Raw genomic sequence first — 27,682 nt, forward strand, 5'->3', positions numbered from 1 at the left:
TTGCATTAAAACCAGGTGCGTAGTCGTGTATTCCACTCTCCACATTTTTGATTTGAATTGTATATATATCTTACTACCGATGTCAATGTTGCTACTAATTCTCTGATTAAAATTGTAAATGATGCTATGTTATCTAAAGCTGTCCCGGTCTCTTTTGTCAACAGCCTACGTGAACTCATTAAGAAAAAGAATAAAGCACATAGAAATTTAAAAAGTATAAATCTGATCACCACTATCAAATTTTCTCTTACTATAGAAAACAAGTCAAGGCTTTAATTAAGTCTGATAAATTTAAATGGTTACAATCCATTGATGGCAATTTAAAAAGGGAAGCCTAAGAAATTTCGGAAATATGTAGAATCTTTTTGGAAATCGAAAAACATTCCTAATGAATTTATTATTAATGGGGTCCATATCGCTGATCAAAGAGTCATTGTAAATGTATTTGTTAGTCAATTTAAATCAATTCAGATCGATCATAATTCTAATTTTCTCAGTTATTCTAACATTAATGACTTTTTTACCCCTACCTGTAATCTCTTGTAAGGATGTCAAGAAGGCCATCAAAATGTCCAGCCGAATAAGTCTATGGGTATGGATGGCATCCCTAATTTTATTATTACTAAGGATGCTCTGAAATTCTTACACCTGTTTTAACCTACATTTTCAATTTGAGTTTAAAAGAAGGGATATATCCTCTTTGGAAGGAAGCATCTATTATTCCCATATTTTAAAGTGGTAATAAAGCTATTATAAGTAGTTATAGACCTATTTCTTTACTTCATAACTTCTAAAAAAATTTTTGAAAAAAATAATTCATAAACATTTTCTTTTTCGTGAGAAACAAAATCAATTCGGTCTAACACAGTTTTACAAAAGAGAAATCTATGACTACTAATTTAGTATCATATCTAAATTTTGTTATGTCTATAGTTGAAACTCAGGATCAAATTGATTCCGTTTAGTTTGACTTTAGCAAAGCGTTTGAAGTTGTCCCCCATAATATGTTACTGAGTAAATTTAATTATTTTGATCTTACCACTACCTGAGCTGATTTGAAAATTATTTCAAAGGTACACAGTCATATGTTAGACTTGGAAATTCTTACTCTGATCCATATGTTAGTTAATGCGGAGTTCCACAGGGTTCCGTTTTGGGGCCTCTATTACTTTTATTATTTATAGATGATATCTGTAAAAGAATAAGTTCTAACTGCCTTTTATTTGCCGATGACCTAAAAATCTTTCGCAAAATTAATAGTCTGGCAGACTGTATAACTTAGCAAAATAATATAAACGCTATTGAGCTATGGTCTGCTGATAATGGAATGAAAATTAATTAATGGAAAACTTTTGTCATTTCATTTTCTAGAAAAACCACTTATCTCAAATTTAATTATACTGTTAATAATATCAACATAATAAGGAAAGACTGTATTAGAGACCTGGGAGTTCTACTCGATAACAAATTACATTTTCATAATGATGGCCAATATATTTATAATCATTCCATTAGAATGCTCGGACTTATAAGGTTTATGTTACTCTTGTAATTCTATAATATACATTAATCAGATCTAAACTGAATATGCATCTGTTCTCTGGAATTCTATTACTTCTACTGATTCGGTAAAATTGGAAATCATTCAAAGAAAATTTATGCTCTTATGTGCCTTTAGGTTTTCAACAAATTCATCTCTTTTCAATTATGAGTGTACTTGTAAATGTTTTAGCTTTTCTAGACTTTATGCTAGAAGTCTTGAACTTGACTACTTATTCTTTTGTAAGCCCGTAAAGGGTGATATTGATTGTCAATCCTTCATAAGCCTAATCTACCTTTGGGTCCCTTCGAATGATTTAAGATTTCAAAAATTTTTTTATACCTATAAGCCGAAATATCTCTCTCTCCAGTTGTCAGATGCATTAAAGCTGCCAATTTACATTGTATTAATTCGGATCCGTTTAATGTATAACTTGCTGTTTGGTTATTTTATATTACGTATACACGTCAAAATCACATTCATTTCAATCTCTTTCGTTTGTGTTGTTTTTGAGCTATTCTGTATCATGCATTTAGCAGATATCTATTCATTTTGTCATTATTGTTTATTTATAATTGTCTCTAATTTTAATAATTATTTTATGCACTGTTTATGTGATTCCTTGTGCATTGTAAATCTTATGCTAACTTTTATCTTGTTCTGAACTGTTATTGGCCCCAGGCTGTTGTACAGCAAAACAAACAAACAAACAAACAAATAAACAAACACATAAATAAATAAATAAATAAATAAATAAATAAATAAATAAATAAATAAATAAATAAATAAATAAGTAAATAAATAAATAAATAAATAAATAAATAAATAAATAAATAAATGAATAAATAATTAAATAAATAAATAAATAGTAAATAAGTAATTAAATAAGTAAGTAAATAAATAAGTAAATAAATAAATAATTAAGTAAATAAGTAAATAAATAAATAAATAAAATTATTATTATTATTATTATTATTATTATTATTATTATTATTATACCAGAACAATGGAAGGAGTCCATAATCGTATCTATTTTTAAGAATGGGGACAAGACTAACTGTAGTAACTTTCGAAAAATATCACTTTTGTTGACGTCGTACAAAATTTTGTCGAATATCCTTTTGAGAAGATTAACTCCATATGTAGATGAAATTATTGGGGATCATCAGTGTGGTTTTAGGCGTAATAGATCGACTATTGATCAGATTTTTTGTATTCGACAGATATTGGGGAAAAATGGGAGTATAAGGATACAGTACATCAGTTATTCATAGACTTCAAAAAGGCGTATGACTCGGTTAAGAGAGAAGTTTTATATAATATTCTTATTGAATTTGGTATTCCCAAGAAACTAGTTCGATTAATTCAAATGTGTCTTAGTGAAACTTACAGCAGAGTCCGCATAGGCCAGTTTCTATCTGATGCTTTTCCAATTCACTGCGGGCTAAAGCAGGGAGATGCACTATCACCTTTACTTTTTAACTTCGCTCTAGAATATGCCATTAGGAAAGTTCAGGATAACAGGCAGGGTTTGGAATTGAACGGGTTACATCAGCTTCTTGTCTATGCGGATGGCGTGAATATGTTAGGAAAAAATCCACAAACGATTAGGGGAAACGCGGAAATTCTAGTTGAAGCAAGTAAAGCGATAGGGTTAGAAGTAAATCCCGAAAAGACAAAGTATATGATTATGTCTCGTGACCAGAATAAAGTACGAAATGGAATTATAAAAATTGGAGATTTATCCTTCGAAGAGGTGGAAAAATTCAAATATCTTGGAGCAACAGTAACAAACATAAATGGCACTCGGGAGGAAATTAAACGCAGAATAAATATGGGAAATGCCTGTTATTATTCGGTTGAGAAGCTTTTGTCATCTAGTCTTCTGTCAAAAAATCTGAAAGTTAGAATTTAAAAAACAGTTATATTACCGGTTGTTCTGTATGGTTGTGAAACGTAGACTCTCACTTTGAGAGAGGAACAGAGATTAAGGGTGTTTGAGAATAAGGTTCTTAGGAAAATATTTGGGGCTAAGAGGGATGGTACAGGAGAATGGAGAAAGTTACACAACACGGAGCTGCACGCATTGTATACTTCACCTGACATAATTAGGACCATAAAATCCAAACGTTCGAGATGGGCAGGTCATGTAGCACGTATGGACGAATCCAGAAATGCATATAGAAGGTTAGTTGGGAGGCCGGAGGGCAAAAGACCTTTGGGGAGGCCGAGACGTAGATGGGAAGATAATATTAAAATGGATTTGAGGGAGGTGGGATATGATGGTAGAGACTGGATTAATCTTGCTCAGGATAGGGACCAATGGCGGGCTTATGTGAGGGCGGCAATGAACCTCCGGGTTCCTTAAAAGCCAGTAAGTAAGTAAGTAAGTAAGTAAGTAAGTAAGTAAGTAAGTAAGTAAGTAATTATTATTATTGCGATTGTAGTTATGGTTAATAATGGTGAGAATTTTATTGGTTGTATATTTTTTTAATCTCTCTATTATGAAAACAGTTTTATTGATGAAATGATCATGAAAATATTCTTAATAAAAAGTCATTTTTATGTATCTCTGACATGTCAATGTTCTCTGATTTTCGCTTCTATTCTATTCGCAGTTGTCTGAAAATTTGGTGGCCTATCTAGATGAGCTTCGTTAAAAAGTATGTCTATCTCTTAGTTTTTACGTCTTCTATAACCAAATCCAAACATAGAATCTGAATTTTCTCATTTTTTAAGAACATCTTGATTCATCAATAAATTGCTTTCTTAACGCAGGGGTAAACAAAATCTTCCAGCTATAAAATAGTTACCCTAGCAACCATAACCGTAGGTAGTGTATAGCCTATGTACAAAAAAAAGTATTAGATATTATGCTCTTTCAGAAGATATGGAAAACTATAAGGTACCATTTAAAATATTTTATGCTCGACCATGCCGAAATGTAGTAATTATATACCTGGTAGCAGTCCTTTAATGCATGTCATTAAAGTACACCTACTCATTAAAGTACAAGTCTTCAGCCAATCACAAGTCAGCTTCGTACCGTTATATCGATTATTCTCGGATATGCAATCGACAGACAATTAGCGAAAAGTCACGGAGGCTGGAAATCCAACACTGTCGCAGAAGTTTATGTTCTGTTACTATAATAATTAGCGTTAATTGTAAATAATATTCAAATAAATTCAATTTGTCATCTCGTTTTTCAATTCTAAATCAATTTCCAGGTTATATCAGACTAATGTTCATTCTTATTCTGTGCCAAGGTCAATGACATTCGGCCTCGGAAAAAATCAATACTTTCGCGTCTGCGCACATTTCACAGTTTAGGTCAGTTCGCACATAACCATAAAAAGACCTAATTTTCAATACTTTCAAGTTAGAAATATGGTCGAGCATAAAAAGTCGTATGAAACTTGCCTATAATGGTAATTAAGACGCTCGTATAAAAATTATGAAACTCGCTTGCGCTCGTTTCATAAACAATCATACTTGCGTCTTAATTATTACCATTATAGGCTCCTTGCATAATATACTATTAAATGATATTATAACAAGCACAACAAATGACTGAAAAATATTTTGTTTTCTTAAAAATATTACTTTCTAAATATAAGGTTTGAAATATATGAACTTTTTACACAAAATCCCCTTATTTGAAATTTAATTGCAGTCATGCATTACTTTTGAAAAACCCTGTAGAGTAAAGGTTGTTAATATTGTGATAAGAGTAATATTGTGATAGTTCTTTTTGAGAATTTATTACAATTTTACTGAGTGAGAGAAGGACCGGTTTTGTGCAGCAACTTGTCCACGAACATTCCCTTAATACGTTGACGCAAAAAACCGATCTTCCTCTCGCTCAGTGATATTGTAATACATTCTCAAAAAGAACTAACACGATATTACTAACCTTTACCCTATATACAGTATCTATGTACCGGTACCTAGTGAAAACGTTTAATTTAAATCTAAGAATAGTACATCTACGCATGTTCATGGCGAAAAAGGATGAAAACCGCGATCCGTGGGAAGAGATTCATGTAGGACATAGGCCTACTGGATTCAATTTCAAAGCTGGCTGACCGTAGCTTGCTTACTAATGATTTATTTGCTCAAAGGTGCAGACTGACAAAGTGGTATAACATGGAGCAACCTGACAGTGATATATGAGGAGATGTCAGCAGTTGACCGCAGATCATTAGAGTGAGGTCAACATCACCAAATATAGTTAACACAAAGCTAAACATTTCGCGCTATTAGCTTAGAGATACAAAGCAACTAGTGAGACTTGGTAATGATTCAAAATTCGTCTCTTCTCTTCTTTAGCTTTACTTTCTTCCCACTTCCTCATCTATCACATCCTTCTATTTTCCTTCCATTCGCTTTTCTCTTTCCCTCCCTTTTTATTTTCTCAATATATCTCCATAATAATCGTATTCTATCGTCTCGTCTAGATTTCTTTTCTATTTTTATAATCTTCTCGTCCCACATTTCTTGAATTCAGCTCATCAATAATTATTGCATTGACAAGGAAGGCTTCCAAAATAATCAGATCGAAACTCCACCTGAAAAGTCACATGTGGGTAGATTCAGTAAAGGAAATGATAAATTAAAAAATAGCTGCTAATACGAACTCTAAGCAACAAAATAAACTTTCACGTTTAGCTTAAAACTTGTGAACTAAACAACATTTTTGTCAGACTCTAGAAACAGATGACTGTAGATATAATACATATAGGATTGTTCAAAGGTCAACAAAAAACTTAAAATTCTCCAACTTCGTTAAAAGTCAGTTTATAGAAAAGTAATAATAGTCTACAGTTTTCTTCATAAAAGTGGAGTTTATTGTGGTATAAACCAATTTAAAAACATTCAGATAGGATCGCCATTTTTCTCGAAGTATATTTATACTTCGTTCCATAATGTCTGACAGGTGACGTAAATATTGCCGTCATAGGAGAGAAGTACCGTATAATTGTTATTCAACTAATGGTAGAGGTCTCATGCCACGCTTGTCTTGAGGTTGGGCAGAGGTAGAATACTTCAGATCGTCCAACTTCAAAGTAAGCGTAAAATGAGACCCGCCATTGGTTCAATAGAAATTATCGTTTTCTCTCTTTCTGCTGTCAATATTTATGTCGCCTGTCAGACATTATGGAACGAAGTATAGTAGCCTCATTTCTGGGGAACGTAGAGTATCAGAAAAAAATCTTGCTGAATTTCTTCAAAACTTTATACAAGCCCCCACAAAAACGACAAATTGCAAGGTTCAAATCTTGATAAATTACGTGGTAAAGTCCTGAATCTTCTCAGCGCCCTGGAGCAATCTCCAATACATTCATAGTAACAGTGAATAAGACTAATTCGCATTTGTAGAGTCAAAACCATTATTTTCTGGTACAAACAAACAAACTAACTAAGAAAGAAAGAAAGAAAGAAAGAAAGAAAGAAAGAAAGAAAGAAAGAAAGAAAGAAAGAAAGAAAGAAAGAAAGAAAGAAAGAAAGAAAGAAAGAAAGAAAGAAAGAAAGAAAGAAAGAAAGAAAGAAATAAATAAATAACAGGGCAAAGTATTCGTAGAATTCCTTAAATCACGCTCAACGTTTGAGTTGTTGGTGGCTTTGTTATATAAAAAAAATGGTACGTAACAATTTGATGAGAATCATCTTAGCATGATCATAAAACAAATAACATGACGTAATCTCGTTATTAGGTTACGTAGGCCCCTACTAAATGTTTTTATTCCACATTTATGGATTGATAAACAGAGGTGGGCATAAGCAGGTATATAGTTGTACATATAATAGGTATATTAGATGGAGTGAGGTGAGTATTCTGACCATATGTTTGTGGCTACAGGAAAATTTCTCTTTATTAAGTTTCCCAGCTTTGCTCAATTTGTCTTATGTTTACTAATTATTAATGTTTAATTATTTTCAGTTCCTTGCGTCGCAATGGCTGGGAATTTAACTGAAGACCAACGAACCTCGATTTTGAAACATCACTGGAAGACAGAAAATTGCGAACGGGTTCGAGAAAAATGGCGTGAAGAATTTTAAACACCTTTTTCATCGAGGTTGACAATTTACAGATTACGTGAAAAAATTTGATCAGACAGGGTCCGTCGGTAATGTGCCGAAGTGTGGTCGACCAGTCACCCTTACAATACCTGAAAATTAAATGTCCGCTGCTCAGGAGTTTGTCCAAAGCCTACAAAAATCAAAAGTGGGAGCATCTAAAGTACTGAACATCACACTCAGATCTTTGAGAATTTTCAAGCAAGTGTATAGGACGAGGGTCAATTGACTGGCCACCAACATCTCCAGATCTTACTCCTATGGACTTCTTTTTTCTGGGGTGTTGTCAAAGATAAGGCATTTACAAGAAGACCACGTACTGTTGATGATATGATTCTGTTCATAAGACAGGCATGCCAAGAAATTGATGAAAATATACAGTAGAACTGTGTCGTAAAGTCTGCTTGAGTGTCAAAATCTATACCATAAGAGTGTGTAAATGCCGAAAACCTACTTCATCTAATGTTTCCTCAGTTAAGACCCGTTTATTCACTCGACGCTTCTTATTTTGAACCGAGCTTGTCTCGTTAAATTTTTTTACCGAGTCTGTAGACTATATTGTTTTCTCATTTGGTACAAGACCATCGAAGAAACGACGTCTGAATTTATAGCAACACGTTCTCTACGTATATTTCATGAAAATCTTGCATATACAAATGCGTTGTTCCATACTGTACATCACAACACTTTAGGCGCACAACAGAGATGCAGTGAATATTTACTTGAGAGCCGCGGGAATCTGCCGCAACTAGCGAGACGCGTAACGCCGGTATCCGCATCATTCTCATGGTAGTGGGGGACATCTTGGCTCGAACGCTCTGTAGTATCAATGTGATCAACAAAATTTTTAACACTTCATGACAGGCAATTGTGAAATAGGCAGTATACACTATCTACCAAAAAGTAATTGGGCACTGTTTTTTCACCTTTAGAACCTCGTGGTACCACCTCTTGTTGCTATAACAGCAGCCACCCTGTCAGGCATGCTCTCCACTAGTTTGTGTAGGATATCCACTGGAATGCGTCGCCATTCCTCTTGCAACATGGCACTCAGTTGTACAATGGACGATGGCCGCACCTCCCGAGACCTCAATCGCCGGTCCAATTCGTCCCAAAGCTGCTCAATGGGATTGAGATCAGGACTCTGTGCAGGCCAGTCCAACCGGTGAACATTATTGTCTGCATACCACTGCATAGCAGCCGCCGAAACATGCGGTCAACTTCCATTGTCCAACCGAGTGCCATGTTGCAAGAGGAATGGCGACGCATTCCAGTGAATATCCTACACAAACTAGTGGAAAGCATGCCTAACAGGGGGGCTGCTGTTATAGCAACAAGAGGTGGTACCACGAGGTTCCAAAGAGGCAAAAACAGTGCCCAATTACGTTTTGGTAGATACTGTATATATAATACATTGGAGTGTGTTTGAAGATTGAGTAAAGTTTTATTTAATAAATTGTAACTTATACCCAGGTTACTTCACTATATCAAAATTACCCTGACCCACACTATAGAATAATTGGATATTCATTAAGGATTACTATATGAAAGAAACTTTATGCAATATTATACCTATTTACGTAAATTTCTGTGTTTGAAAAATAGACCTAGGCCTATTATAGAATAGCATGCACTATAACTTATTTTTAATAACAGATAATATAGTAATCAAGGTCGCTGCTGAATGTTATTTCTGGAATGGCATTGTTGGAGACTTGGTAGCAAAATATTGACAATGATATTGATTGAGAAGGGAATGTAAATAATATTTTCGTGATGAAGCTCTATTCGTTCAGATTATACGCCTTAGCAGAACTTGCTTCAAATTATGAATATTGTATAGCTCGAAGTCGTCCCCACTTCTCCCTGACCGTCGCATGCAACCGAGCTGGGGATGCATTCGTCTGCACAAGTTCTCTCTGAATAATTAACTGCAGCATTGGATTGTTCGCGTCAAAAGTGACACTCATCGAAACAGAGAAAACGTTCCGCTCCACAGAAAGATACTTCATGTAACTTGCACATCATGCAGGCCTTCTTTCAATATGCCCATCTATTATTGAGTTAAATAAAACTAAATGGTCCTAGACGAAGTCCAGGAGAAGGGGCATGAAAACCCGAAAAGTAGTATTTTTATAGTAATTCATTAGGGAGGATGTTTTGATGCTCAAAAAATCGATTATGACTTTTTGGCGAAACCACACTTTACAGCATCCCTGATATTGAAAATCTGCTTCTGAGGACACTATCTATATTTTGTGTACAGCAGTTTCTGCCGGAAAAGGACGTAACCTAACAGCTACCTCGAGGGAGATGAATGTCGCAAGCACGACTGAACAGCAGACAGAGTCAACGGAGACACTATCACCAAACAAAATTATTTCACATGCAACAACAATTGAAGAACGTACTATCAAAGTTAGACAACTTCATTTTTTGCAATTTCGAGATATTGATTGTTTCTCATAGAATTTTGTATGCTGAATGCGATTCTGGAAGTGTTTAGCTTCAAACAGGGATAGAACAGAGCGAAAATAGCACTTAATTGTGCGCTTTAGAATCAAAATGTAGACAACTCCACTGTGGTTTGGTTTCAAATTAGGACAATTCCTTCAGTAGCCAATGAGAAGCCCACATTCGTACCACCTTTTCCCATCACGCATCATGAATCCAACATTGCTGATTGTTTATATATAGTAATCGGTTTGTGGATGAATAAGTACTGCTTTATGTAAATTTGCTTTGAAACTGAGTTAGAAGAGACTTAAATTCAAAAATAGACAATTTCACTTTAAATATAGCTTCATTTGGTTTCAAAAACAGACAACACCATGACTTTAGTTTCAGAAATGGACAACTCCACTTCTTAAACTTAAATTTCGACTTGAATATTAGTTTTATTCACATTTTGAGACTGAAAAAATATTTCTGTGACCCATGAGAATGTTTAAAAAAAGTACGTATAACGGTGACATTGGTTTTTCACCTCTCCTGTAAAAAAAAGGAAAATGTAGTTGTCCAACTTTGATACCAAGCTCCTCAAATGCAACATTGAAACTGAAGGCCTACACATGGGATCACCTATCTCCAGCATCTTAGCCGGAAATTTCATACACAACATAGAACAGACACACATTCTAAACAAGAACAATAAACATGCAGCCATCATTTAGTGGCACAGATACGTAGACGACATACTAATACAGAGTGGGGCATGGAAACCAAGTGTTTTTAAATGGCTTGTACTCGGTCATTATGAAAGGGAGAGACGTGCGGCATGTGACAGTCCATTCCGCGGCTCATAGCATTTCACCTGCAGTCGGCATCATGGAGCAGTAGACGCATGTTTGCTTATGATTGTTTTGTTGGAAATGGCGAGTCGGTAACCTCGATACGGCGTGAGTTTTGCTACAGATTCAATATTAATCGCAATGATTCTGTTCCCGTGCGTGACACAATCTTATGTTGGGTTAAAAAACTCTTAAAAAAATAGGTGCAATACTGAAGAATAAATCGCCCGGCCCCCAACACAGACTGCGTACTCCAGAAAATTTTCAGTCAGGTAAGCGATACTGCGCAGCCCAGGCCGCTTTGCTCGAAGACATTCAGCTGCTCTTGGAATCAGCAATCGTACGGTAAGACGGATTTTGCATGGCGATTTACATTTACACCCAAACAAGATAGGTGGTTTCAGCAAGATGGGGCCACGGCGCATATCTCCAGAGCGTCAATGGCAGTTCTTTGCCTCCTATTTTCCAATCGTCTCATTTCGAGATTTGGTGATGTTCCATGGCTCCCTCGGTCCCCTGACCTGTCCACGTGATTTTTTTCTATGTGAGTACCTAAAGGCACGTGTTTACGAGGATAAGCCCCGAATATTAGATGAATTAAAGGACACAGTACGTCAACACATCACCCAAATCAACAGAGATCCCCTGGAAAGAATAGAGGTGAATTTTCGTCAGCGCCTTCAACAATGCGTCAACACAGACGGACATCACATGCCAGATGTAATTTTCCGCTCGTAATTGAAATGGTATGTTCTCACAAACGTTGTTCTACCAATGAAATGTGTTGAAAAGAAAAACTAACTGTTTTATGATTATTTTAAAAACACTTGGTTCCTATGCCCCACCCTGTACTATACAAAGGAAACAAAGGACAGATTGAAAACCTACACAGACACATAAACCAAATAAATTCAAAACTATACTGCGCACTAGGAACAGGAAACAACAAATCACTAAATTTCTTAGACATCACCATAACAAAAACAAAAAAACAAACATATGTTCAAAATATACAGAAAACCCACTACCATTGCAACACACATATACAACACCAACAGTTACCCCAGACAACACAAACATGTAGCATTTCGATCCATGATGCACAGCTCATCAACATACTTATGAGCCAACAAGACTCTAAAGAAGAAATACACACCATTAAAAACCATAGCACAGGAAAATCGTTCAGCATGTAAATAATAAACTAGCAAAAAGAACGTCTCACTTTGAGCGTATTCCGAATCTCACCGGTGAGCAATCCGATGGCATCACGGTGTTCCGAATTCCACCGATGACGTCATTGATGCTCTACCGGTGTCGCACCGGTGCCATCAACTTGCAGAGGTGGTGGCAGTCTCCATCAGCGCCATCAGTGAATCTGATTGGTTCTTGTATAGGGCGGGAATTACCAGACGAATAACATCGTGCACTGTTGTGTCATGGCGGTGTGTTCTGCTTTAGTTCTGCTGTATTGTTTGTAATGAGCAGAACGTAAAAACAATATGTTAATGGCTAATGAGCGAACATGTCAACGGACCAGTTATTACTACTGGTTCAAGAAATAAATTGTTTATGCTATCTTTTCTTTGAACGAGATGGGAGTACGAAAATTTCGCAAAATTTTGCTAGCGTAGCACAGACAACAACTTGTACAGTCGCCATGACAGCCATCGATCCTTCCAGCAGTTTTGTTCATTATTTCGCTGCAACGTGACGTCATTGATGCCACCGGACCGGTAAGATTCCGAATACGCTGTTTACAGCTCGATTATTTAGTCCTGACAGCTCAGCGATGCGAAAGAGGGGAAGTAGTAGGAGTGGTGGGGAGAGTTCCGGAGTAGAGATAAAGGTATGCAGTACAGCTTAACTGTACTGGAAACACAACGCTATACCGCATGCGTGACATCCGATCGCTCTGACTGCAGGCAACAGACTAACCTGACCATCCCTTGGCGTAACTTAATGGACTCGCCTGACCCAGGCGCATATTGTCAGTGACTGTCAGGATTAAATAATCGTATTGTACGGGACTGGCCGCACCCGGTTACTATACAAAACAAGTGTTTGGTGAATGGAGGTGGAAAACAGATGTAGCATTGTTGTGAGGACACTGACACTTTAATTTGTAGTCTTGCTATAGGGGATGAACAAAACATTGGCTGTTTTTTGCTACGTTGCTTCGGATAAGCCGGATTTCGGTTAACCGAAGTTTGGTTAAGAGCGGTTTTACTGTAATACAGCACTACCACAATGTTTAAACCACAGAAAATATTTTGTAATCTAATTTAACTCTCTATTAAACACCACCTTAATTTTCTTTTTAACTTCAAAAGAGCTTAAGATTGTCATTTGATTACTTTCCTCTCAATCTCCACACTTATCACTTATTCTCAACGATGGCAAGATCTTAAACCGACTTCCAAGCAATGGTTAGTTCAAATTGCAAATTATCTTAAATAACTTTTGTTTTACTCCCAAGGATTATAGAAACTGATCCCTACAGTTTATAAAGTATTCTAACAAGCTTAGGAACATACAAAGCATGTTCTTCCATTATGTAATACAAAAAAACTTGTCTGGAGGAGATCGACAGAAAAGGAATAAGACTTCAGAGAAGACGAAGTGCAGAATTTCAACATCCCATTATCGCAAGATACTGAAAGAGCGTTTGAGGTTCGTGGTGCACATGGGGGGGAGGACAGTGGGTTGGGGGATGGAATTAATTTCAAACTTGCAGACGTGTTAGGAACTTCTCCTGCAGTACAGATACTTCATTCACTGGATATCTTCACTTTGAGTCCGGCCACTTGGTGTAGCAGATGATATGACCCTCCATTATCTATCAATGCCGTGTATTAATAATATTACAGCACACACAGATATAGTTTTGGCATTAATTTATAGCGATGAAGTTAAAATATAAGATCAATTTCGCTGTAATGTGCGTCATATAAGAATTTCAGTGACAGAATAGTCTGTTAAATTTCGTTCACTACAAAATATCGAGTACACAGACACGCCGAGTACCGTGAACAAAATGTGCAACATTTTTAGGTTTTTTTCAACTTGTTATAGGTACATAAAAATCCAAACTTTAAGAGATACGTATCTGTTTCATTATTAACGGAGATGGAGATGGGGGAAATCATCTACTCTCTCCTCTACTAAGTTCTGGAGAATAACTGCTGATAAAAAAATTCAGAAGAACGGCGAGAGAGTAGCTCTTGGTAACAGCACAGTTTAGTATATACAGTCACGAAGCTTGAGTCATGAGGGTGCTAGGAACAATAGACTGTGCCGGTACTATTTCGCATTGTCTGTAATGAGGTGATATTAACGATCCTAGTGGTTAGCAACTATCTATGGAAGCATATTTACTACGTATTGAGCTTCGTGACTGTGGTAACAGATCAAACAGAGAAAAACTGATGAATAACTCTTTGTAACGGAACTAACATATATGATTGGAGAATAGCTTTGATAATATCCAGCAGAATGGACTGCAGGATAATTAAAGGTAGCGGATCTAACATATATGACCTTGAATAGCGTTTAGTAACGAATCCAACAGTTAGGTTTCGGGAAAATCTTTAGTAACGGATCCAATAACAAGGACGCCAGAACAGCTTTTCGTAACGGATCCATTACCAATTCCTCTTTCTCTTCCTGATCAGTTTCAGCATTATTCTTTCTTCAGGCACTCTTTCGAATACAGCTTCGCTCTTATTCTAATTTTCCAGTTCATACGTTCCTTTCTTCCCCATATCCAGATTTCAAGTGCTTCTAGTCGCTTCTCTTCAATTCGTCGTAATGTCCATGTTTCTGCCCCATACAATACTACAATCCACACAAGACGCTTTACTAGTCTCTTCCTTAGTTCTTTCTCCAGAGGTCCGCAGCAGATACTCCTTTTTCTATTGAAAGCTGCATTTGCCATTGCTATCCTCCTGAATTCCTTGCAGCAGTTCATGTTGGCGTCACTAATATTATGTAAAACTTTTTGCCATGTCCATAATTTAGGATCTTGAATAAAGCAATACTTTACAGATGGTAAAATACAAATACCGAAGACAAGGAACTTGAAACGAACCTAATAGTAGGTCAGGAATCTTCAATTAAGTAGGGAGGAGCCTGCATGAATTCGTCGTCATGTTGTTCTTGGAATTACAGTTCCGAGAATATGAGCTGAAGACCTGCGAACTCGCACATTGATTAGTCGCTCTCCAACTAAAAAGAAGTTTGAACTATCTCGAAGTATTTCCTGTTGAAATATTTAGATTTTTTTATTTTGACGTAAGTTGTTAGTTTAATCACGCACTTTGATTTGAAAAATATTTGGTAAATGGAGACGAAGAAGACGAGGATGAAGAAAGGACAAGAAAGAAGCGAAGACAAAGAAAAGTAGGAAGACGACGAGGAAAGAGAGAAAGATGAAAATTTGAAAAGATAATGAAGGGATGGAAAAGAACAAGAAATAAGATGAAAAGGAGAGAAACTAAAAAGAGGAAGAGAATTCGCAGAAAAAAATAAATGACGGTCGATGAATTGAATGAGTAAGAGAGAAAGTAATACATTATTAAGGTAAAAGGAAAGGAAGGGAATGAATTGTAGTAGAGAATTTCGGTGAAAATTGAGTGAAAGAGAATAATTACACTGATCAACAATGATTTTGTTACATGTACAATTTCTGCTGTTTCTTATGTAATTTGATCTGATGATTCCAAAAATGAAGTCAAAACTTTATCACTCACCATATTTTTGTAATTTTAGAAAAATTAATTAATTTATTTATTGCTATATACTGTCCTTAACATGCCAATTATAAGAACATATTTCAAATAATTAATTTCATTCCTTTAACAATTGATCTATAAGTTTAGATCATTGCTACCTGTGAAGTCATAATTCATAAAAATGAATTTTATTCCTCATAAGATGCAAGAGTTAGTACAGTATTAATTCTCAGTTGAGTTGGAACTTACAATCATGAAACAATTTTCATAACCCATTGTCTGTGTGGTAAAAGTATCTTATAAAGTGAAATTATCTCGAAATACTGTGTAAATCAGAAACAATTTTTGTTGCGTTTGTGGTTAATTAACTTTGAAAGCATACAGGTGAATTTTACTACACTAGTTAAAAGAGCTTATGAGTGTTCTTTTGATTGCAAAATAGATGAGGACAGGAACTGGACCCCTGAAATCTCTTGTTCTCCATGTAATTGTACAGGGACATCATTTTATTTTTACTAGAATTTCTGATATTAACCTGGCTATACCATTGGATCAACGGTTGCTACTCCCTTCCACGACTGGAGTTCGATGGCGTAATATACAAACAAATCACTTTACTAGGTATAGGAGGGAAGAAAAGTAGTTCATCCATTTACGTAAACTAGGAAATATCACGCTTTTGAGTTTTATAATTTTCATTAGGTTTCTGTTTAATCAAAATACAGTACAGTATTAACAATGAGTGTTTTTACTCACGAAATGAGCTGTCCATACGGACGTATTCATTATGCAGTGTATATTATACTGTCTACAACACATTAGCGTACACTATAGAGAATGAAGTTAAATTGAAAAATAATCATAATATGGATATTTAAACACATTTTTTCAAAATGGTGGCGGTTCATTTTGATACAGGCTCCAGTTCTGATGTGTGTAATTCCAATTACCAGTTTCGTCCTTCGGACTAGTAACTCATGTTGAAATAATTTTGTACCTACTCTGTAAAAGAGTACCTTACGTACTGTAAATTCAATCTTCACTTCTGCTCGATCCGAAAAGATAAAATTACTCAGACATGCTATCTACTGTCCGTCCAAGTGGTTATGTCGCAGGATCGTAGAAAGGAGGGAAATCGCGTGACAATTAATTACTTAACGAGGCCCTTTTATTTAAGTTATTTTAAATAGTTTTATGGGTATAATATTACGTAGATGTTCAATTCCTAACAGAAATTAATATTCTCAGAAAAGAGATAAGACAGCCCAGTCACTAGCCTTTACAGAGAGGCGAATAGAAGCTGGTGGAGAAAACCGGAATGCGACGTAGGCAAATGGACGACAGTACCTGTGCGAAAACGATGCAATATTGAATGCTCTTTCGTCATTGGAAAACGCGAACTTATTTTTGGAACGTACTGTGACGGTGAGGCTAATATGACTGTATACGCGGTCTTGGATCTGTGTGGAGAACGGTTGAATTTCATTAGTAGAAGGAGTGGGAGTGAAGTACATTCAAAAACTCAGGTACAATAAAAATTGAAGTAAAAATAAAATGATGTCCCTGTATTAGTCTAACTGGGTGGCTAAAAGGACCCCGTCATATGCCTTTTCTAGTTCTAATGATACACCGTGAAACTAAAGATCATTCAACTGTTACTTTCTAGGAACCACTGATCAGAAGATTACAGAGGACTTGTCAGCGAGCTGATTCAGATCTATAACGTGATGGGGTGTCATGTATCTCTGAAAATAACTTCTTGGATTCGCATCTATTTTTTCTTTCCTCAAAACCTTCGGGTAGTCGACGAACATGGGGAGCGTTTTTTTTCTGAAATGGAAAGGCGCTACCAGGAAAAATGGAGCTCAAATATTCTACATCTTGATTACACAACTTTTAACACTGTATCACTTCCGAAATCAAATATTCTGTCAGAATACTACCGCACATTGAAAAGAGCAGTTTCTCAAGCGAAGTATAGCCTAAATCCATTTCACACACATTTTAGGTAAATAAATAGGATTTTTAATTGGTTATTTAACGACGCTGTATCAACTACGAGTTTATTTAGCGTCGATGAGATTGATGACAACGAGATGGTATTTGGCGAGATGAGGCTGCGGATTCGCCATAGATTACCTGGCATTCACCTTACGGTTGGGGAAAACCTGGGAAAAACCCAACCACTTAATCAGCCCAAGCGTCCGAGCGCAACTTCAGACCGGGAGGCAAGGTCTTAACCGACTGATCCACAAATAAATACGATTTTAGGTAAAATGTTACAAGGTATCAATACTAGAGAAGTCTGAAGTACATTTCATATAATTACTAAAAAAAAAAACCCTGGGTGATAGAAAAATTTTGAAAACAGATCTGAAATCAGCGCGTAAAATGCTATAAGAATCATCCATTCTTTATCTTTTAACATAAATTATGTTTCATTTTGTTGACCAGTGTTATGAAAGGCTTAAAAGGGAGGTAGTAGGCCTACATCTTTCGTTAGTATGTAACACATTTACGTAAATTTGGTTAAGAAATAGGAATAATAATGTGAAGGAAATAGAAAGACTTAAGAATTATTCTGTTAACTTAATTGACATTAAGAATTATTCTGTTAACTTCATTGACTACTCTTCGTAGTTTCTTATCGTGTGACTACTCAACATTTATAATTCCATCTCCGTTAGAGCTTTGACTTTCTCTTCCCATCTAATTTTAGCTCTAAAAATAAATTTTCCTAATTTATGCAGATTGCTGACGTTTAGGTGACCATTCATTTTTTTATAAGCTACTATAGCGTTTATTTGTAGAAATGTTTTATCCACCCAACTGTTTCTCAAATCATTCGTTGCCTGACACTTTAACGCAATACGCATTGCGTCTTCAGCTAGTCCACACAAAGGACATTTATCCTTCTCTACGTTCCCTCTCCTATTCTTGAGTCTCCAGATACCTAATCTCCACCATGCCATTCCTGTTCTCTCTTCCCTTGAATTTAGTCTTACATATTCTTCCTGTTCCCAAAACTGCTTAACCTCCCTATAGTATTTTAGTGATCCTAGGTCTTTAATATTACTAAAAATATCTTGTCCCGAAATTTCGTTTTCCCTCTCTTTTACTATTCTTCCAATAGTTTTCGTGTTTATAGACCCTAGTTCTCTCCATAGCCAATTTAGACTTAATCTGTTTATTTCTCGTTCCAGCTCTTTCAGCGAATTCGATTTCAAATTAGCGGCTTTCATACAAAATATACATGTTTTCATAACTGCCGAATCATTCCTACACAGAATATTACCTAAATAATTGATTTTTCTTTTTAGAATAATTCCCAGACTCGAATCGAGTTCACAATTGTATAATGTCATGCCATTCTGAAATATAAGATACTCGTATCAAGTTAGGAAATATCACTTTCGTTTCATTTAGTTTGAGTCTGAAGTGCAACAGAAAGCGAAAATACAAGCGTAAAGTAATAGAAGTAGGTCAGTGTTGCCCCGTACTCGTAATGCATGCTGCACTCGGTCGCACTTGCAGGAACTCCTCTCGAGTGTGCGTGCAGTTCGAAAGTGAAGCTGATTGTTATCGGAACTTCTCAAGATGGAATGAATATCCAACCCAGCGCTACGTCACGTCCAACTTCCGTCGTAAATATTGACCTTTATCACAAATTTACATTCAAGCACAATTATTCAAATCATTCGTTGCAATTGCGGGTTCGCCGGAGAAATAGGAACGCAGGCGAGCTTTGGACATGAAACCGAGCGGGGATGTTTCTGGCAGCAAGCAAACGGCTGCTAATAAAATTGCAAAGACAGGGGGTTTCCTCTCGGACACAGCTTCCAGAATTTTTATACTGTATATGTGGCCCATACATTCTCGTATTACTTTGCACCAGATTTGTTTTGCATCCATTTTAAGACAATAACTACTCTGGTTGTACCGGCTTTTTAATAATACGAGTATTTCTAATATTTCCAAACAAACTCATATAAATACGTGTCATACTTTGTTTACTACACCAGTAAAACCACCACGATAACAAGAATCTCAACTGCTGAATAATCTATATTAGGAACAAGAGTAGAGCTAAAATGATGCAGTAAAAAAGTTGAGCTAATTTGATACGGACTTTTAAAATAGGTATGTACCAAAGGCTCAATTAGGAAATGTTTATAAGTGTGATTATGGAAGTACATTTTATGCTGTGTAAGGGGTAATATTAAATATAAATGACACTCGGGAGGAAATTAAACACGGGATAAATATGGGAAATGCCCGTTATTATTCGGATGAGAAGCTTTTGTCATCTAGTCTACTGTCAAAAAATCATAAAGTTAGAATTTATAAAACAGTTATATTACCGGTCATTCTGTATGGTTGTGAAACTTTGACTCTTACTTTGAGAGAGGAACAGAAATTAAGGGTGTTTGAGAATAAGGTTTTTAGGAAAATATTTGGAGCTAAGACGGATGAAGTTACAATAGAATGGCGAAAGTTACACAACGCAGAACTGCATGTATTGTATTCTTCACCTGATATAATTACTCGTAGAAACATTAAAACCAGACTTCTGAGATGGGCAAGACATATAGCACGTATGGGCGAATGCAGAAATGCATATAAAGTGTTAGTTGGGAGGCCGGAGGGGAAAAAAAAGACCTCTGGGGAAGCCGATACGTGGATGGGAGAATAATATTAAAAAGGATTTGAGGAAGGTGGGATATGATGATAGAAACTGGATTAATCTTGCACAAGATAGGGACCGATGGCGGGCTTACGTGAGAGCGCAAATGAACCTCCGGGTTCCTTAAAAGCCATTTGTAAGTAAGTAAGGGGCAATATTGAACAAAGCTTAAAAAAATCATTATGAGTCTCATAAATGCATTATAAAAAGGCACTTTTGTTTGTTGAAAAAACTTTGATGTGATACTCAGTTAGTTTTGTTATTTTTTTAGTTGGTTATTTAACGACGCTGTATCAACTACTAGGTTATTTATCGTCGATGAGATTGGTGATAAAGAGATGGAATTTGGCGAGATGAAGCCGAGGATTCGCCATAGATTACCTGGCATAATTTTGTTATTGCTTTTGAAAGAATAAAGATAGAATTTTTTTTTTCTTTTTACTCGGAATAGCGTTAGTTTCATTTTTCCTCTAAAGAAAAGCTATGAATGTTGAGCAGTACAGCAGTAATTAGTGTATAAGTGATAGGGGCTATTATGCTACATTTTGTAGGGTTATTATGATACGCCAGAAGAGCTATTATGATATGTTTACTGGTCTAATTTAGAAGTTTTCTAATTTAAAATAATTTATTACCTCTTCTGGGATATTTCATAATTTTCCAGCTTGAGAGATATTTGAATTGACATGTTAGTACCTATAACACAGCATAAGTTAAAAAAAAATCATATGTAGACTTATTGTTACGCATTTTCCTAATAATTTTAGCTTAATAGTCATCTTTCTTACTGCTATAATTTAACACAACTTTGGAAAATATATTCATTACTATTTACAAATGTACTTTAAGTTTATTTTAGCAACGCAAACTGTAACATAATTTTCTCAATCAATTACTGAGAGAGAGGATAATTTTCTAGCATTGGCAGTAAGGTGTTAAAGCTTCTGTAAATTGTATAATTTTTATGGGAAAAGAGATCATTACATAATGTTGCTAAATCCCAGGAAATTTTAATGTTTTCAATCTAACTTTTACAGGTGATACATTAAGCATCTGTGTGTATAACAATAGCATTACTTCATTGCTCTGTATAATATGGCCAGATTAATAGCACTGTATCAGAATAGCCCTATAGGTGTATCACAATAGCCTACACAGAATGCTATTATGATACACTAGTTTTGGTTTAATTATCCACTATTACAAATATAAAATAAATGTAACTCAAATCTTTCATATATGTCTAAAGTAGCACGTGACTTTTTTTGTTTTGTTTTTTTTTTTTTTTTTTTCAAATTTGTATGTGCTTTAGTAGAAAAATTATAGCAAAAGATTGATTTTTGTATTATGATAGCCCTACTTAAACCCATGTACTTATATAGGCCTACGAGTATATTCTGGCATTCCTTTTGGAGAAGTGACGTACTGATGTTAGTAGAACTTATAATCAGATATTATATTCAAGTCTATCGTATAGTTACAGAGATTTTTAGAGAGTCAACTGTACTTTATATTTCTATTAATATCATTGATAATAAAATTTTGTAGTGCCAATGAGTTTCTAAAATATTAAGCGGCATGTCAAAATCTTCCATAAAGGGAGGATATGGCGTCATTAAATAAGAGAATAAGAAAAAGAAGAAGAAGAATGTACGACTACCTTTTCCATATGAGGGAACCACTACCAGGTGTCATTGTTATTACAGATAACGACGGATAACTCAGGAAATAAGAGACGAGTCTTAAGAGGTACATACAGTATAGTACAGACGTACACAGCAACCGCAGGTTATTACATTTTGTCATACTTTTCTTCCACAGGGTGTTTCTTTGACTAAGCTTCGAGAAAAGTTGTGGACAATCATCGTGGTAAAATTTCCAAAGTTGTGTTGTTCCTGCAAAGGAATGCATCCGCTCACAAATCCATGATTATAACGAAAATTTGCTTTCAATTGAATGACTGTCCTCCCTACTCGCCAGATTTAGCCCCCTCAGGCTGTCAAGTATTTCCGAAACTAAAAACAAAATACACTGAAAGGAAAGAAGTGTTCATCGAATGAAGCAGCTAGTACGTATTGTTGAAGAGTGGTTTGTAGACAAATACAAACAATATTTTAAAGGTTTAGAATTATCTTAGTAATAAGTAAATAATTTTAAGGTGATTATGTTCAATGTATTCAAATTTGTATTGGGATACAGTAATGCCAACTTTTTGCATTCTAAGCTAAGAACTTAACAAATGCTGCCCTCGTCAAGAACTGAATGGTTTTACATTTTAACTGTTATTTTTGTTAGTTAACTTTTAATTTGTTAGCCAAAAGTATCTCAATTTATGTCACTAATTTCTTTACAATTGTATGAAAATCTTAATGTGGTTTACATTTAGCAAAGTAATTTCATGCTATATTACAATATGAAATGCACCTGAAATTAACAGAACATTTCATTGCTATAGCTTTAATCAATGAGAAGATATCTTTTACCTGGTCAGATTGTACGTAAAATTTTTTATTCAGCATTCTCAGCAAAAGAGAATAACAGAGCGTGCACGGGACATCTTGCAACTGATGTTGTGTAGTGTGGGATATGGACAGGGGCAGCTTTGCGTGGTGTGCCGGACTTCTCCCCCAGGGAGATGCCACAGGACGGTTGCTCACGCAACAGGAAAAAACGGCACTAAGGGATTTTCTTTTTTAACTCGGCATCCCCCAAGATCAAGTGTCGCCGGGCTTCACTTGTTTCCGCTGAGCGTCCCGCTGCATATAATGGTTATAATCTGCATCCTGGGACAAAGTTCGTCCTTCGCTCGAGGCTTTGTTCTTCCGTCACAAACACCATTATAATAACTGTTATAACTAATGCATTACAACTACATTTTCTAACCGATATTATAATTATATAAAATAGAAACACATTCAAAGTTGCAAATCAAACTTTCCGGCCCCGGAACAATTTTTCCCTCAAAATTACTCAAATCAACTTTACAGGCAGTTATACTTGGAAGCTTGATTTGCATAATACACGTCACTGTTCGTTAACAGAAAACCACATTTAAGTCGCACAGAGTTAGTGTGCACTCAATGTTGGTTGCTTGACGGTTGTCAGGGTCTGTGGATAGAGAGGAAAAGTTGGATCGGTGTCGGGTGGAGTTCCCGGGTAGCTCAGTTGGTAGAGCGTTGGTACTTTTAACCAAAGGTCCCGGGTTCGATACCCGGCCCCGGAACAATTTTTCCCTAAAAATTGTACATTCAAAGTTATTAGCCTACCGCCTTAAATATGAACCACATTCGTAACCAATATTACATCCACACTATCAGAACCACCATCCACTTGAACAATGCCTACAATGCTACAATGAGCATCATCGAATTCATAATTATCAACACCGCAACCATAATCAGCAACACCACAGCGACCGTAATCAGAAACACCACAGAAATCGTAATCATCAACACTACAGCAACCGTAATCAGAAACATCACAGAAATCGTAATCATCAACACTACAGCAACCGTAATCAGCAACACCACAGAAATCGTAATCATCAACACTACAGCAACCGTAATCAGAAACACCACAGAAATCGTAATCATCAACACTACAGCAACCGTAATCAGAAACACCACAGAAATCGTAATCATCAATACTACAGCAACCGTAATCAGCAACACCACAGCGACCGTAATCAGAAACACCACAGAAATCGTAATCATCAACACTACAGCAACCGTAATCAGAAACATCACAGAAATCGTAATCATCAACACTACAGCAACCGTAATCAGAAACACTACAGCAACCGTATTCATCAACACTACAGAAACAACACAGCGACCGTAACCATCAACACCACATCAACCGTAATCAGCAACACTACAGCAACCGTATTCATCAAAACTACAGAAACAACACAGCGACCGTAACCATCAACACCACAGCAACCATAATCAGCAACACTACACCAACCGTAATCATTAACGCTATAGCAACACTACAGCAAGCGTAATCATCAACACTGCAGCAACCACAATCAGTAACACTACAGCAAACATAATCATCAACGCTACAGCAACACCACAGTGACCGTAACCATCAACACTACAACAATCATAATCATCAACACTACAGCAACACCACAGCGACCGTAATCAGCAACACCACAGAAATCGTAATCAGCAACAGTACAGCAACCGTAATCATCAACACTACAGCAACATCACAGCGACCGTAACCATCAACACTACAGCAACCGTAATCAGCAACACTACAGCAACCGTAATCATCAACACTACAGCAACCATAATTAGCAACACTACAGCAACCATAATCAGCAACACTACAGCAACCATAATCAGCAACACCACAGCAACCGTAATCATCAACGCTACAGCAACACCACAGCGACCGTAACCATCAGCACTACAGCAACCGTAATCAATACTACAGCAACACTACAGCGACCGTAATCAATACTACAGCAACACTACAGCGACCGTAATCAGCAACACTGCAGCGACCGTAATCATCAATACCACAGAAACCGTAATCAACAACACCGCAACTACAATCAGCAGCAACACCTTACCCACAATCAACAACAACACTGCATGCACAATCAGTACAGCGTGACCGCAAACATAATCAGCAATACCACCGCTACCACAAAGACCAACACTACCCCAGGCACAATCAGCAACACCATCGCAACCACAATCAACAAAATCACCTCAACACTAATTAGCAGCACCATTCCAACCATAATCACAACTATAATCAGCGATACCACTAGACATTGTAATCATCACAATCAACAGATTCATCAACACTACAGCTATAATAATTATTAGTGTACAGAGATATCATTATCATTACCATCACTACATCATGGTCTTCAATATCATATTTACCATTATTTCTCTTGATGTTCACTTTAACACTTATTATAAAATATAAAACTTTATAAAACTTGAAACTTTAAGGAGGGATATACAAGTTTCAGCACTAAGTAATTAGGGAAATTCAGTATTTTTTCTCAGCAACTAATTATTCTTTTACCTTGCAATTTGACATGCTCAGTATTCACTGCTTCCACAATTATATACTATTTTCAGATTTACTAAAAGTTTCACCATTATGAGGAATTATGGCCGTTTTTGTGCACTGATGTGGCGTTTTTATGATAATGTTCACAAATATGAATATTTCTGAGTCATTATCTTTCTTTCTATTTGGTCCTGAATGTCAAATGAACAATATGAATTACATTCTTTAAAACGTCTACAATAGAAGTAACTTTTTAAATTTCTTTTGAGAAGTTAATTTTTTAAATTTTTTTTAGGTATTTTTAAAATAAACTGTAAATGTCATAGCAATAATTGTAATTCATCTTCTTCACAAGTATGAAAGACAGTTGCATGCAAAATTTTACTGCGGTATCTTAAAAACTTACAGAGTTATGACAAAAACGGTTTTGAAAAATATAAGTTACGGGAAATGAGCGTTAAATATATCTTAAGTGTGTAGAGATAAATAAGCGCATACTCGCACGTTTATGCTCATATCTACCAAAATATTGTATGTATGTATGTATATAAAAATTCCAATCTTTTTATAAAATAATATTGAAAAATGACTTTTTTACCCTCAAACCTGTAAATTCCCCCTTAAAAATTTAAAATTGTTAAAAAAATTCAATATACCTTGTGCATAATCATCTCTAATATGATCGCCACTACTGTAAATAACATTACAGGCCTATTAATCACAATGAATATTAAATTCTAATTATGCATATCAGCATAAACGGCATTGATATCAGCATCATTGTCGTAACATTCAATACAACAGTCATAATTGTCAAATTTATAACAGATTGAAAATAATTCAACTTTATCTCTTTTGACTAAATTAACTAATTAAATTTGTTACATTAAGATAACGTAATGCGATTATTTAACAACGCTTTTAAACAACACAAACTAGTGGGAATTGTTGTGATGGTGATATGGAGCTAACAGTCCGAGTACAATGAGAGAGAGAAGGGGCGATGGAGAACACTTCATTTGACCCGCTCGCATCAGATCGTTACAGCTCTCACAGAACTGAAAGCTACACCAGCTAATTAATATTCATATCTCCCTGTTATAATCCAACTCCATTGTAGACTATATTTTTTTTTATTCCGCAGGCATAAACTGCAATAACTTTTTTATCTATTTCCCATTCGGTTCTTTTTTTGACAAACATGCACAACCAGTCGTTTACGTCTGTTGCTTTAGTAACGAGGAAAATCACAAAAAATGTACACACAGTGTGTTCAGGATTTAGTATTCAAGAACTGAAGGTAATGTTGTTAAATAAATGATAAATAAATTGTCCCAGGAGGATGCAAGATTAAGTTTCAGTCGAAGTTTTTAAGTCGAAACGCGCGTGCATCTGGCCGGGCATCGGAAATTGCACACCAAAATTTTCTACTTGGATTTCGGTCATATAGGAACTGCACACCAAAATGTTTTCTACCTGTTTTGCCGATATTGTACAAAGTTTTAATTTACCAAACTGTTTTAATTTTGTTCGAAATGGAGCGTTTGTTTACATCTGGAAGTGAACGGGGAAATTTAGTGCTGGTATATGAGGACTGTAAATTTTATAAAGCCGAGGAGTTGAAAAACTATGAAGTAATGTGAAGGTATTGTGTTAGAAAATGCAATGCGAAAATTTATACCTTGCTGAAAAATATGAAAATTATTAGAGAACGCGGTGAGCATAACATGTGGTGGACATTAGCATATTAAATCGCCAAATAATTAATTCAGCTACAAAAAGAAAAGCCATCGATGATGTTAACAGTAAGCCATCAAAAATATTTCATGCTATTTGTCAAATCTTGCCCAAAGAAAACCTGAAAGTGCGTGACATATCTCGAATAAAAGATAACTTATAAAAATCGCGGAGGAAACTTCAGCCTGTTGTACGTAAATCGCAATCCGGAGTTCATGACAGACTGAGTCATTTAAACTTTATTACTAAGCGAGGCGAAGATTTCGTTCTTTTCAATTACATAGACAGTGGAATAATTGTGTTTTACCTGTGTTTCCAACTTGGCCTATTTATGTGGACTTGGTAAAATCTACATGGACGGAACTTTTCGTTGTCTTCAGTTTTCATACCAAATGTTTTACAATTCACGGCGTAAAAACGATCAATATGCCCCTTTGATTTTTTGTACTTTACTTCGGCCGGGTAGCTCAGTTGGTAGAGCAGCTGGCTACGGACTGTACGGACTGGAAGGTCCGGGGTTCGATCCCAGGTGGTGACAGGATTTTTTTCTCGTTGCCAAACTTTCAGAACGGCC

At 35.8% G+C, this 27,682-nt stretch overlaps 1 protein-coding gene and 1 non-coding gene across 8 annotated transcripts in view; one reads left to right on the forward strand and one right to left on the reverse strand.

Annotated features, from left to right (window-relative positions):
• Nucleotides 1-27,682, reverse strand: part of LOC138696326 (fibronectin type III domain-containing protein 5) — a 1,093,145-nt gene that overhangs the window by 456,556 nt on the left and 608,907 nt on the right. The gene's annotated exons all lie outside the window — the stretch shown is intronic.
• On the forward strand, nucleotides 23,479-23,551 carry TRNAK-UUU (transfer RNA lysine (anticodon UUU)). Its single transcript has one exon. It is a non-coding gene; the product is annotated as a tRNA-Lys (tRNA).

Source organism: Periplaneta americana, chromosome 1 (genome assembly GCF_040183065.1).
Source record: "Periplaneta americana isolate PAMFEO1 chromosome 1, P.americana_PAMFEO1_priV1, whole genome shotgun sequence".
Taxonomy (NCBI): domain Eukaryota; kingdom Metazoa; phylum Arthropoda; class Insecta; order Blattodea; family Blattidae; genus Periplaneta; species Periplaneta americana.